Consider the following 12,218-nt stretch of genomic DNA (forward strand, 5'->3'; position numbering starts at 1 on the left):
AACACACACAAAAATTAATGTCCAGTCTGCCAGAATATAGGCTCGGATGTATTTACCGCAAAATCTGGAATGAATTCTCTCTCAGACATATAGTTGTCACCATATAGTGTTTTGTGTGTGTGTGTGTGTGTGTGTGTGTGTGTGTGTGTGTGTGTGTGTGTGACGTGTGTGTGTGTGTGTGTGTGTGTGTGTGTCACGTGTGTGTGTGTGTGTGTGTGTGTGTGTGTGTGTGTGTGTGTGTGTGTGTGTGTGTGCATACATGTAATCACATTCATTTTTTGTTAAAAAACTACAAGTTTGTGTTCATCTGAGAAAAAAAAGGGCAATTTACTTCAGTCTAGTGCTAGGACGCTGCCACGCATCACCTTGGTAACAAGGGAGGCAATTCTAAAAAAAGAACTACCTTGACCTATGAACTTCCTACTGAGACCGAGGCTGACTTCCTACTCGTGCCGCCATCTTGTATCATTCACACGAAAGCGGAGAAAAATCCTTCCTTCTTTTTTTTAGAACAACCCTACTAGCGGGGAAGGTGGGAGGGAATTAACTATGTAAGTTGGGTAAGTATATTAATCAAATGAAAATTTATTACTAATGGCATACGACATGAGCAACAAGAGTTAGTGAGAGTTATGCGGTACAAACCATCTGAGAGAACAACAAGCATTGAAATGAACAAGCGACATTCATGCTCAAATATTTCATACATTCTTTTGTATGTGTTCAGATTACAAATTATTTGAAGATTTCTCAAATCAGAATTTTTATTTTTTGTTTGTTTTATTTATTTATTATTTATTTATCTATTTATTTTGTATATGTTCATTTAGTGTGGCGGCGTTTTCTGAAGGCCCCCACGAGGACTGGGAGGCCGAGACCTACCTCTTCTCCTCCGCTCCCTCCACGCCAAGGGAGAGGACTCCAGACATCCTGGTTTGCTTTCAGGCGGTCTGTAGTGATCGCCCCTGCCTTGAGAGCTAAACTGTCTTCATCAGCTCACAGTCAACTTTGATCGAGGTAAGTTGCATAAACTGTGAACTTGTACTCACGATTGTTTGTTGTTGTTGTGCGTGCACTAAGTGTGCGTGTTTTGGTGTGTGTGAGTGTGTGTGATTGTGTGTGTGTATGTGTGTTGTTGTTGTTGTTGTTGCTGTTGTTGTTGTTGTTGTTGTTGTTGTTGTTGTTGGTGGTGGTGGTGGTGGTGGTGGTGGTGTGTGTGTGTGTGTGTGTGTAGGGGGGGGTCTGCGTGTCTATGTGTGTTAGCCTACCTGCTTCAGTCAGTTACCGTCCAGTTAATCTGTCTGTTTGTTTGTCTATCTGTCTGTTTGTCTGTCTGTCCTACGCTTTGGCTGTGCACTCACGTGGTTGCCTAGATGTTTCCCTTCTTCATGCAATATTGTTGTTGTTGTTGTTTGACCTTGACCTTCATAGACATATCAAGGCAGCTTCCAATATATGTGTTCAAGCGAATATTTACAACGCTGCGATAACCAGCCTATTGTGACCATCATATTCTATTGAACACACACAAATTCTTTTTCTGCTTCTTTTTCTGCGCACTCTGCACTCTCTCTGCACTCTCTCACTCTCTGCACTCTCTCTGCACTCTCTCACTCTCTGCACTCTCACTCTCTGCACTCTTTCACTCTCTGCACTCTCACTCTCTGCACTCTCTCACTCTCTCTGCACTCTCTCACTCTCTCTGCACTCTCTCACTCTCTGCACTCTCTCACTCTCTCACTCTCTCTGCACTCTCTCACTCTCTGCACTCTCTTATTACACCCCCGGTATAGGGGTGTGTATAGGTTTCACTCGATGTGTTTGTTTGTTTGTGTGTTTGTTTGTTTGTATGTTTGTATGTTTGTGTGTTTGTTTGTGTTCGCAAGTAGATCTCAAGAATGAACGGACCGATCGTCACCAAACTTGGTGAACAGGTTCTATACATTCCTGAGACGGTCCTTACAAAAATTGGGACCAGTCAAACACACGGTTAGGGAGTTATTGGTGGATTTTGGTTTTTTGGGGGGATCAACTACGGCATAACTCTTCCTTATCTTCTCCATGTTTTCAGCGTTTACCTCCCTTCCTTCGTATGGTGCACTACAGTAGGAGGGTATTCGGATATTCCCGGCGTTCTGTTACTATTTTTAGAAGGTCACCGCAGTGTCCAGAACGTAAATTGGACCCGTAAATTATCCTCACTGTAAAAGTGCAAAGGTCGAATCAATTTATAGCCACGCGAAAAATACACTGTCATCTATCTCTCTATATATACGGCTTCTCTGTGTTTGTGTGTGTGTCTGTGTGTGTGTGTCTCTCTCTATGTGGGCAACACCTGTGAATTGTTCAGTTCTGTTTGTGATGTGGTCTGGCGGCTTTTGTGTATTTGTATGCACTGGCCTTCCTTTGAGAAGCCAGAACAGTTCAAAAGGGCTTAGAGATAAGCTCTAAATTGCTCAATCCTGAGCAGTGAGAATGGTTATTTCCCTTTGACCAACGGGGGTGTTATTCCTATCGGAGGAATTTTTTGTTCTCTCTGCACTCTCTCCCTCTCTGCACTCTCTCACTCTCTCTGCACTCTCTCTTTCTCTCTGCACTCTCTCTTTCTCAGTAGCTCTCTCTCTCTTTCTCTCATTCAGTCTCTCTCTCGCTCTCTCTCTCTCTCTCTCTCTCTCTCTCTCTCTCTCTCTCTTTTCCTCCACGTCTCCTTTATCCTTTTGTAATGAAGATATGTTTCAGTTTCTCTCTTTCTCTCTCTCTCTCTCTCTCTCTCTCTCTCTCTCTCTCTCTCTCTCTCTCTCTCTCTCAGTCTCAGTCTCTCTGATGTGTATGTGTGTGTGTGTGTCTCCTTGTTAAACAACCCGCAGAAAAAGGGGTGGGAGGTATACGCTTCAATCTGTTTATTTGTCTGTGCTTCTGTCTGACATTTGGTGTTTACCTTGGTCAGTAGTGGGATAATACACAAAATTATAGGTTCCCAGTGTTACAGGTGCTGGAGATCCTTGAAATTGCTTGGATTTGGAGGGGTCAATTTCAAGTCAGTGGAAGTCCATGAGAAATTGCCATTGTCCTTAAAGGTCTGTGTCACGATTTCAGTGACACGTTTGAGAAAGAAACTCTTTGTTGGGCGCCTTTCTCAAATTGCAACGTAATGCGCCTGTTGCTGGCAGCCGCATTGCGGAAAGGTTTTGCTAAACCTTCACGAAATTCACGTGGAAACCGTGCGGGTATCGGGTGATTTCGCTCACCGTTTAGAACACGTGTTCCAAGCATGCTATAGGTGTATTTGGTAGGCGACCAGTGATTGGTCAGGAAGATCGCTTGGTTTGGGGAAGCGATTGCTGATTGGTCAGGGAGATCACATGGTTTTTCTTTTCCCCGGCTTTCTTTCTTTTCGCAACAAGCTTTACAGGCGACAAGGTCTGGTTTGTTTCCGTGACTAAGATTTGGAGGATTCCAACGCGTTGCAAGACTGGTTTAGGTCGACCAACGGGCTTCTGGCGTCAGTGCAGAACGCAGAAGGCTTAGGACGTGAGGGATTTGGCTACATACTTTCGCTGACGAGCGGGAGCCAAATATTCAAGCGGTTTGCTTGGGAGAGCTACGTTTTACGAGCTGTTGAGGTAATTAGCCGTTGCTTTACGCTGGTGACCGGTCAATGTCTGTGAAATGTAAACTCTGTGTTTTGTTTCTCCATGATAGCGTATAACTTGCTCATTATAACGCTAAATTGTAATCTGTATATGGTTTTTGCAGATATGGAGAGGCGGAGAAAATGTCTTGAGTTGTTATTAAAAGTCTATCCTTGCAGGTACCACGTGCTCGCTGAAGGGGGAAGTTAGATATGTTTAAAGGTGGTAAAATGGGGATTGTTGCCATGGTCACTGCACCAATTGCTCTTGTTTCAGCTTGTTGCTGGTTGTTGCTGGAGGTGTTGCTGTACGTTTGCTGGACGTTTGCTACCTGGCTGCTCAAACAGAAGACGGGCTACACTGTTGCTGTCCTTTGTTCTACGGTTGCTGTTCTACGGCTGTTACTGGTGTTGCTCCAACTTTCACCCATATGCTCCACCGCTCCACTGCGTTTCATCGAATGGACCCTGGCTACACTGAGAGTTGAGTGCACCCATGCGTAAACGCCCCCCACCTTGTCATCTTTCTAACCCTTTATGAAGAACTTTGAGTTGTGACAACGTGGAGTGTTAACGCCTGTACAGACTAAGACTTTTTACAGAGCAGCTAAGTGTTTTCTAACTTTACACGGTTCAGCGTGTTCTTATTATTTCATAAACTCTAACTGGCTTTTGTCAGTTATTATTGCTTTACAACTTGGTCGTAAAAACACTTTTGGCTTCACGAGAAGAGGGAGGTGGAGAGTTAGTGTATATAAACAGACGTCTAGAACTTATACTTTTGTTGTTTCTAACTTTTTTGTGTGACTGCGAGAGTGGATCGTGGTGTGGTTAGTCAGTTAGCAGTAATTGACCGTTTTAGGTCATTCATTTGACTTTAAAACGTGACAGTCTGGGTTCCTAACTGCACCAGAAGAGGGGATACGCCAAGGACATTTTGAGGTATCTATGTGAACGGTATGTTTGAGCCGCTAAATAGCGGATCCCAACTAAGTACGACAATCCTAATGTCTTTACGTGAATTCTGTCCTTTGCATAAATTGCAAAACGACCTGGGGGGGGGGGGGAGGTCACGAGGGACCGCTTGTTCTGACCACTGACAAAAAGGTCACATACGTAAAGAGTTAATGAGATTGTGTACATAATGTTATCCGCCATCAAAATTGTGGGAAAAAACAACTGCTCCCTTTTTGCCCATAGCAAAGCCACGGCCGGGTAACTGGCTTTGCTGACATCAGTATAGTTGCTTAGCTGAAAACTGCAATCACTGACACCAGTAATTATACTTGAATACCGCTGTATGCGAATCCATGCGAGTTAAATCCTTTATTTGTCCTTCTTCAGGAAAATAACAGTAATTACGACTATAAGGTATAAGCTGATAATGAGTTGGCACTTTAGGGAAAATCACCTGAACACTTGTGCTCTTCTGTGTGTGTGTGTGTGTGTGTGTGTGTGTTTGTGCTTGCTTATTATCTCTGACTGTGTCCTGTGTCTGCGCGCGCGCACGTGTGTGTGTGTGTGTTTGCCTATGTCTGTCTGTGTCAGCATACGTGCGTGTATAATTATATCTGTGCGTGTGTGTGCATGCGTGCTCGAGAGTGAAAATCATCCTTAATCTTAAGCTTCAGAATACGCCGGTGTGCCTAGACACATACAATTAGATAATGATATTTCGCATGCCCTGACCCGACTGTTTCTACGATCGGATAAAATCTTCCTCCCACATGTTTCTTCGGGTCTTTGTCCTGGGACAAAAGCACAACTCCTCTGCTGCACTGAACAAATACGGATATAGGATAGAAAACTCGTGTCGGTGTTTGGCAGGGGCTGCTTTCCGTTTGCTTTATATGACGCAGAGAGGGGGGGGGGGTGAAGGGGAGGAGGTTGTTTACTGTCATAGATATTTATCATAGAAAATGGTGGTTCAGTCAAGTTGAAAATGTGTGGGGATGTGTTTGTCAGTGCCTGTGTGTGCGTGTGTGTGTGTGTGTGTGTGTGTGTGTGTGTGAAGGTGAGTGTGCGTCTGTCTGTCTGTCTGTGTCAGAACGGTGTGTACATATACCTGCGCGCATGTGTGTGTCTATGTCTGTCTCAGTGTGCGTCTGTGTGCGTGAGTACATAGATATATGTGCGTGCGTTCAAGTTGTTAGTCTGTGTATCTGTGCGTGTCTGTGTTTGCGTACGATGACCTGTTAAAGGGGCAATTTGGCGATATAATTCGCAGCCTACCATGATAGAACAATGACCCGGTTTACTGCACCTACTTAACAATTATACGCTTTTGGCTGTAGAGAGGAAATGATTCCCCCCCCCCCCCCCCCCCCCATATTGTTCGCTCAAAATATTTACCCGCATAACACAGTTTTAGGCACGCTCTGCACTGAATAAACACGCCACTGAATGAGAACCAGTCCCTTTTTGTCAGGAACTTTGTTCCGCTGGGGTATACACATTAAGCTTACATACAAAGGTAGGGATTGTGTGAGGCTAGCCCTGATGGATATAAGTTAAGATCAGAGACATTTAATGTCCATTTTGATTGTACATAAACGTGGAACAATTTATTTTTCGCTTTCGTTAACGTCTCCCTGGATATAAGATAAGATCAGACAACTTTAATGTCCATTTTTATTGAACATAAACATGGATAATTTTCTTTTTCGCTTTCTTGAACGTCTCCCTGGATATAAGATAAGATAAGGAAACTTTAATGTCCATTTTTATTGTACATAAACATGGATAATTTTCTTTTTCGCTTTCTTGAACGTCTCCCTGGATATAAGATAAGATCACACAACTTTAATGTCCATTTTTATTGTACATAAACATGGATAACTTTCTTTTTCGCTTTCTTGAACGTCTCCCTGGATATAAGATAAGATCACACAACTTTAATGTCCATTTTTATTGAACATAAACATGGATAATTTTCTTTTTCGCTTTCTTGAACGTCTCCCTGGATATAAGATAAGATCAGACAACTTTAATGTCCATTTTTATTGAACATAAACATGGATAATTTTCTTTTTCGCTTTCTTGAACGTCTCCCTGGATATAAGATAAGATCACACAACTTTAATGTCCATTTTTATTGAACATAAACATGGATAATTTTCTTTTTCGCTTTCTTGAACGTCTCCCTGGATATAAGATAAGATAAGGAAACTTTAATGTCCATTTTTATTGTACATAAACATGGATAATTTTCTTTTTCGCTTTCTTGAACGTCTCCCTGGATATAAGATAAGATCAGACAACTTTAATGTCCATTTTTATTGTACATAAACATGGATAATTTTCTTTTTCGCTTTCTTGAACGTCTCCCTGGATATAAGATAAGATCAGACAACTTTAATGTCCATTTTTATTGTACATAAACATGGATAATTTTCTTTTTCGCTTTCTTGAACGTCTCCCTGGATATAAGATAAGATCAGACAACTTTAATGTCCATTTTTATTGTACATAAACATGGATAATTTTCTTTTTCGCTTTCTTGAACGTCTCCCTGGATATAAGATAAGATCAGACAACTTTAATGTCCATTTGTATTGTACATAAACATGGATAATTTTCTTTTTCGCTTTCTTGAACGTCTCCCTGGATATAAGATAAGATCAGACAACTTTAATGTCCATTTTTATTGTACATAAACATGGATAATTTTCTTTTTCGCTTTCTTGAACGTCTCCCTGGATATAAGATAAGATCAGAAAACTTTAATGTCCATTTTTATTGTACATAAACATGGATAATTTTCTTTTTCGCTTTCTTGAACGTCTCCCTGGATATAAGATAAGATCAGAAAACTTTAATGTCCATTTTCATTGTCCATAAACATCGACATTTTTCTATTTCGCTGCCCGGGACGTATCCCTGGACATTTGAGAGAAAAACAACTTTTTACCGGAGGTCAAGATTTGTTTCCAGACTTGAATAAATAAGCGTGAAAAAGATTTGAGCTTTTTACAACCTTCATCACTTTACCGTGATAGACCTAAATGTAAATCTTTTCAGCCAAACACTGAGGCTGCAATATTAACTGAAAAAGGAAAAACAAATCAGTCCCGAACACCCAAGGTGTACTTTAACACTGTGACTGTAAATGTCATTTTAACCGTTTCCTATGCACTCACTTGCTTCAGTTCTTTGTCATGGAACAATAGCACACAGGGACATGAACAACCAACAGCCAACCAAGCAGACATGAAGGAGCGATCGTCAAGTGATATGACTGAGCATAAACTGTCAGTTGTGGTCTGGGTAAGAGCTTATTTCCGCGGTTATCACATGTGGGGTGACGTCACAAAAGGAAACCGTGCTGCGAAAAGGGAGTGAACTGCTGCCGTGAAACGCGCAAAACGACGAGAAAATGTCGAGGGTATAGACACTGTTACCTATCCCTTCTCTCCGTGGATGTCGTTAAAAAGACATTTAATCTTAGACGTACATTGATATATGTTAGTGCAAACTATTGACATTTCCTCTTTGGTGCAATATTTTGAAACGTGTGTGTATATGTGTGTGTGTATGTGTGTTTGTCACGGTTATTGCGTGTGTGTGTGTGTGTGTCACACCTATATGTGTTTGTGTGCGTCTCTCTGGCTGTCGGTCTGTTTGTATTTGTGTGTCATGCGTGCACTATGTTTGTGTCGATGTGCGTGTTTATTAGATTGTTTTTGAGAAGCAGTGAAACTTATGGTTTAAACAAGTTTATTCAATAAATTCCATTGGTACTATTACCGCATACATGAAATAAGGAACATGGAGCACAACAAGCTAGGCTTATGAGCGTACTCTTAAAAGCAAATGAAATTTGGCGGACGATTTTAATATAACAAATTTGAAATAATGTCAAAATAATAATGGTAAATTATGGTAGACAAACATGTAACAATAAAAGGAAACTTATTTTCCTTAACACTCTGTTCTTCGCTTTTGTATTTAATTTTACCTTACAAAACCGTGTACAGATTTTGACTCGTGATGTGGAAACTGCCCGGAGGGTTGACTCAGTCGCAAAGCTTCCTTCTAGTTGGATAAAACTGAAACTATTGAAAGAGAGGTTGCTATGTTGGACTTACAGCCGGATGATGCTGAGCTGATGTTTAAAATGTTTATTGTTTTATATGCAGATGATACAACCATTTTAGCAGAATCCCCAGAAGCATTACAAGACTCGCTTAATGTGTTGTCCGAATACTGCGATCTGTGGAGTTTGCGGGTGAACGCCAAAAAAACCGAAAATAGTTGTTTTTTCAAGAGGTAAAATACGAAAATTGCCATTATTTAGATACAAAGATGAATTAGTTGAGGTCGTGTTTGGTTTTCAATATTTGGGTCTATTTTTTAATTATAATAATAAGTTTAATCACAAAAGTTGTTATATGATAAGGCCTCTCGAGCAATGTTTAGCTTGTTAAAGAAGTGTAGAAAATTGTCGTTGTCCATAGATATTCAAATTGAATTGTTTGATAGAATAGTTGCACCGATTATGTTATATGGCTGTGAAGTATGGGGACCAAATTTGGTAAATTTAGCAACAAAATTGCAGCTACGTTTTTATAAGATTATTTTGAAATTGAGAAAGTCGACCCCAACGTGTATGGTATTAGGCGAATTAGGCAAATTTCCACTAGATGTCCTCGTAAAAAATAGAATATTTAGTTTTTGGTTTAAATTGGTGGATTGTAATAATAGTAATAAGTTTTCAAATGTATTGTATCGTTTTTTGCATCGCCTCTATGTAAATAACATCTATGAAGCACCTATTTAAAACATGTTGAAACAACCTTAAACGCTCTTGGTCTTAGTGGTTTTTGGCATGACCAGTTTAATTTACGATGTTCCGAAAAATGGTTTAAATTAAAAACGTTGCAATGCCTAAAAGATCAATATATTTTGTTGTTTGTTTGTTGCTTAACGCCCAGCCAACCACGAAGGGCCATATCAGGGCTGTGCTGCTTTGACATATAACGTGCGCCACACACAAGACAGAAGTCGCAGCACAGGCTTCATGTCTTACCCAGTCACATTATTCTGACACCGGACCAACCAGTCCTAGCACTAACCCCATAATGCCAGACGCCAGGCGGAGCAGCCACTAGATTGCCAATTTTAAAGTCTTAGGTATGACCCGGCCGGGGTTCGAACCCACGACCTCCCGATCACGGGGCGGACGCCTTACCACTAGACCAACCGTGCCGGTCCAGATCAATATATACAATCGTGGTTTTCAGAATTAAATGAAAAAGAAACTTGTTTGAATTATAGATTGTTTAAAGATAAATTTATATTTGAAAATTATTTGAACATTTTACCCAATAACCTAGCACTCTCTTTTTTACGTTTTAGAACATTAAATCATAAATTGCCAATTCAGAAAGGCCGAATGTTAAATATACCACATAACGAAAGAATATGTGTTAAATGCCAGTCTGGAGAACTCGGAGATGAATTTCATTATATATTTCAGTGTCATTTTTTTGAAAATGGGAGGAAAAGGTTGTTACCATTGTATTTTCGTAGAAATTCAAATGCAGTCAAATTTAAACATTTATTTGAATTAACAAAGAAACAAAAATTATTGCATTTAATATATTTTATTAAGAGTATTTTGAAAGAGTTCTGATTATTTGATCACGGTGGTCTTTTTATTAAAATAAAAACAAACACAGAAACATATATACATTCCTGTAAAAAAAAAAAATGTATGATTACAATTATTTTGTTATGAATTAAGCTTGATTTATTTTCGGTTAATTAGAAGTGTTGTGTCTCATTATTACATATATCTTTTTTGTCGTGTTTATTGCAATTTTTATTTATTTTATTCATGTAACCCTAGGGGTTTTTTTCAATAAATATTGACTTGACTTGACTTCTGCTCTATATTTGTCCCACGGCCAAAACAACAGTTAAATGTTCATGACCTCAGTCGTTCTTGTTCTTCTCTGACTTTTCTGAGCACAGCAAGCACTTTAGTAAGCTATTCAGCTGTACAAAGATTTATTTTCCTCTGCTCTGGGTGACCTTCAGGTGAGCTATACCAGCGACATGCACAAACGTACTCAGTCGAACCTGCCCTTGCGACCACCTCTCAAAAGCGACAACCTTCCAACAGCGACCACTCCCAAAGATCCTAGATGATTTTTTCTTCTATATAATTCACCTTTACATATAGCGACCACCTGTCTTTAACGGCCACTCTTAATCGGTCCCTTTAATGGGCGGTCGTATCGTCCGCCAGGCAGATATTATTTGACCTTTTGAGAGCATGTGTATAAGCTTTGCTTGTTGTGCTCCATTTGTTCAATTGATTGTATTCGGTATTGTTATTTCAGTTCTGAATAAATTGTCTAAACAAATGGGCGGTCGGTAAAGACAGGTTCGATGTATATGTTTCTCAGGCTCCACTGTCAAAATAGCGACTACTTTTTGTTTTCAGGCGGGGGGCCGGGGGGGGGGGGGTGTTTACGTGTGTGAGGGGGGAGGGGGGCAGCAATCAGCTGGTGTCTCTCAAGCGTGAAATAGCTCTCCAGCCGCCAGGGGTCAATGCAAGGTTTCAACCAGCAAGAGTTCCTTGCCTTTTTTTCTGATTTGTTTTCTGGTAGTAGTGTTGTTTGTGCTGTGTTACGGTTGTTTTGTGTTGTTGTTTTCTAACCTGATATTTTTGTCGAATGTTGGGTGGTGTTTTAGTTTTTGGCTGGTAAGTTTTCGGCTTTTTTTTCTGTAAACTTGTTGAAGGGTGAGGGAGGCAGTTTTATTTCGTTCTACAGTCAAAAAAAGATTCGCACACACACGCACACACAAACTTATGCGCGCACACACACACACGCACACACACACACTGACACACACACACACACACACACACACACACACACACACACACACACACGCACACACCGGCGCACGCTACGTAGGCCTTCGTAAGCTATGTCGTTTCCTTATCCAAGGCTTTTTATTTGATTTCTCAAGACGTTGAAGGGCCTCTTATACAACATTGAAATATACCACAGCTGACACCAAGATAAAACCGAACTCGCAAATACTCAAAAATGAACATGAAATAAAGTCAAACAAAGAAACAAGCAAAGAAACTAACAAACACAGTTTCTCACAACGGAAGATATGGCACAACATCTCTCCTGGGTTGGAGCTTACAAACTTCAAGCAAAGCGGATTTAAAAAAAACCAGGGCATAAAAAACATTGTAGTTATTTTAATCAACACATTATTTTCTGTTGAAGATGCAACCCAGTATAATCCACAATACTATTTATTGATGTCCTAGACCTAAACATCTTCTGTGTCAAAAACTCCCACAACAAAACAATAAGAAGGAGAGACAGAAAAGAAGAAAAGAAAGAAAAGAGGAAGAGATAAGGACAAAAGTAACGAAGAAAGAAAACAAGCAATGACATTCAAATCTAGTGTATCGGACGAAAGATAAAACAGATACAGTGTGAAAACTTGTATTCGCTGTTGATTATAAACATTTTCTTTAAAGCAAACAAACTAATACACAAAAAGTATGCGTAAGAGCGTATGTTTTTAAATCTGTTTTGAAGGCTGCCCCTAG

General features: G+C 40.2%; 1 long non-coding RNA gene across 1 annotated transcript in view; it reads right to left on the minus strand.

The window, feature by feature from the left end:
* Positions 1-12,218, minus strand: part of LOC138967354 (uncharacterized) — a 221,119-nt gene that overhangs the window by 49,741 nt on the left and 159,160 nt on the right. The window lies entirely within an intron of this gene.

The sequence above is a fragment of the Littorina saxatilis genome, linkage group LG5, assembly GCF_037325665.1.
Source record: "Littorina saxatilis isolate snail1 linkage group LG5, US_GU_Lsax_2.0, whole genome shotgun sequence".
NCBI lineage: Eukaryota > Metazoa > Mollusca > Gastropoda > Littorinimorpha > Littorinidae > Littorina > Littorina saxatilis.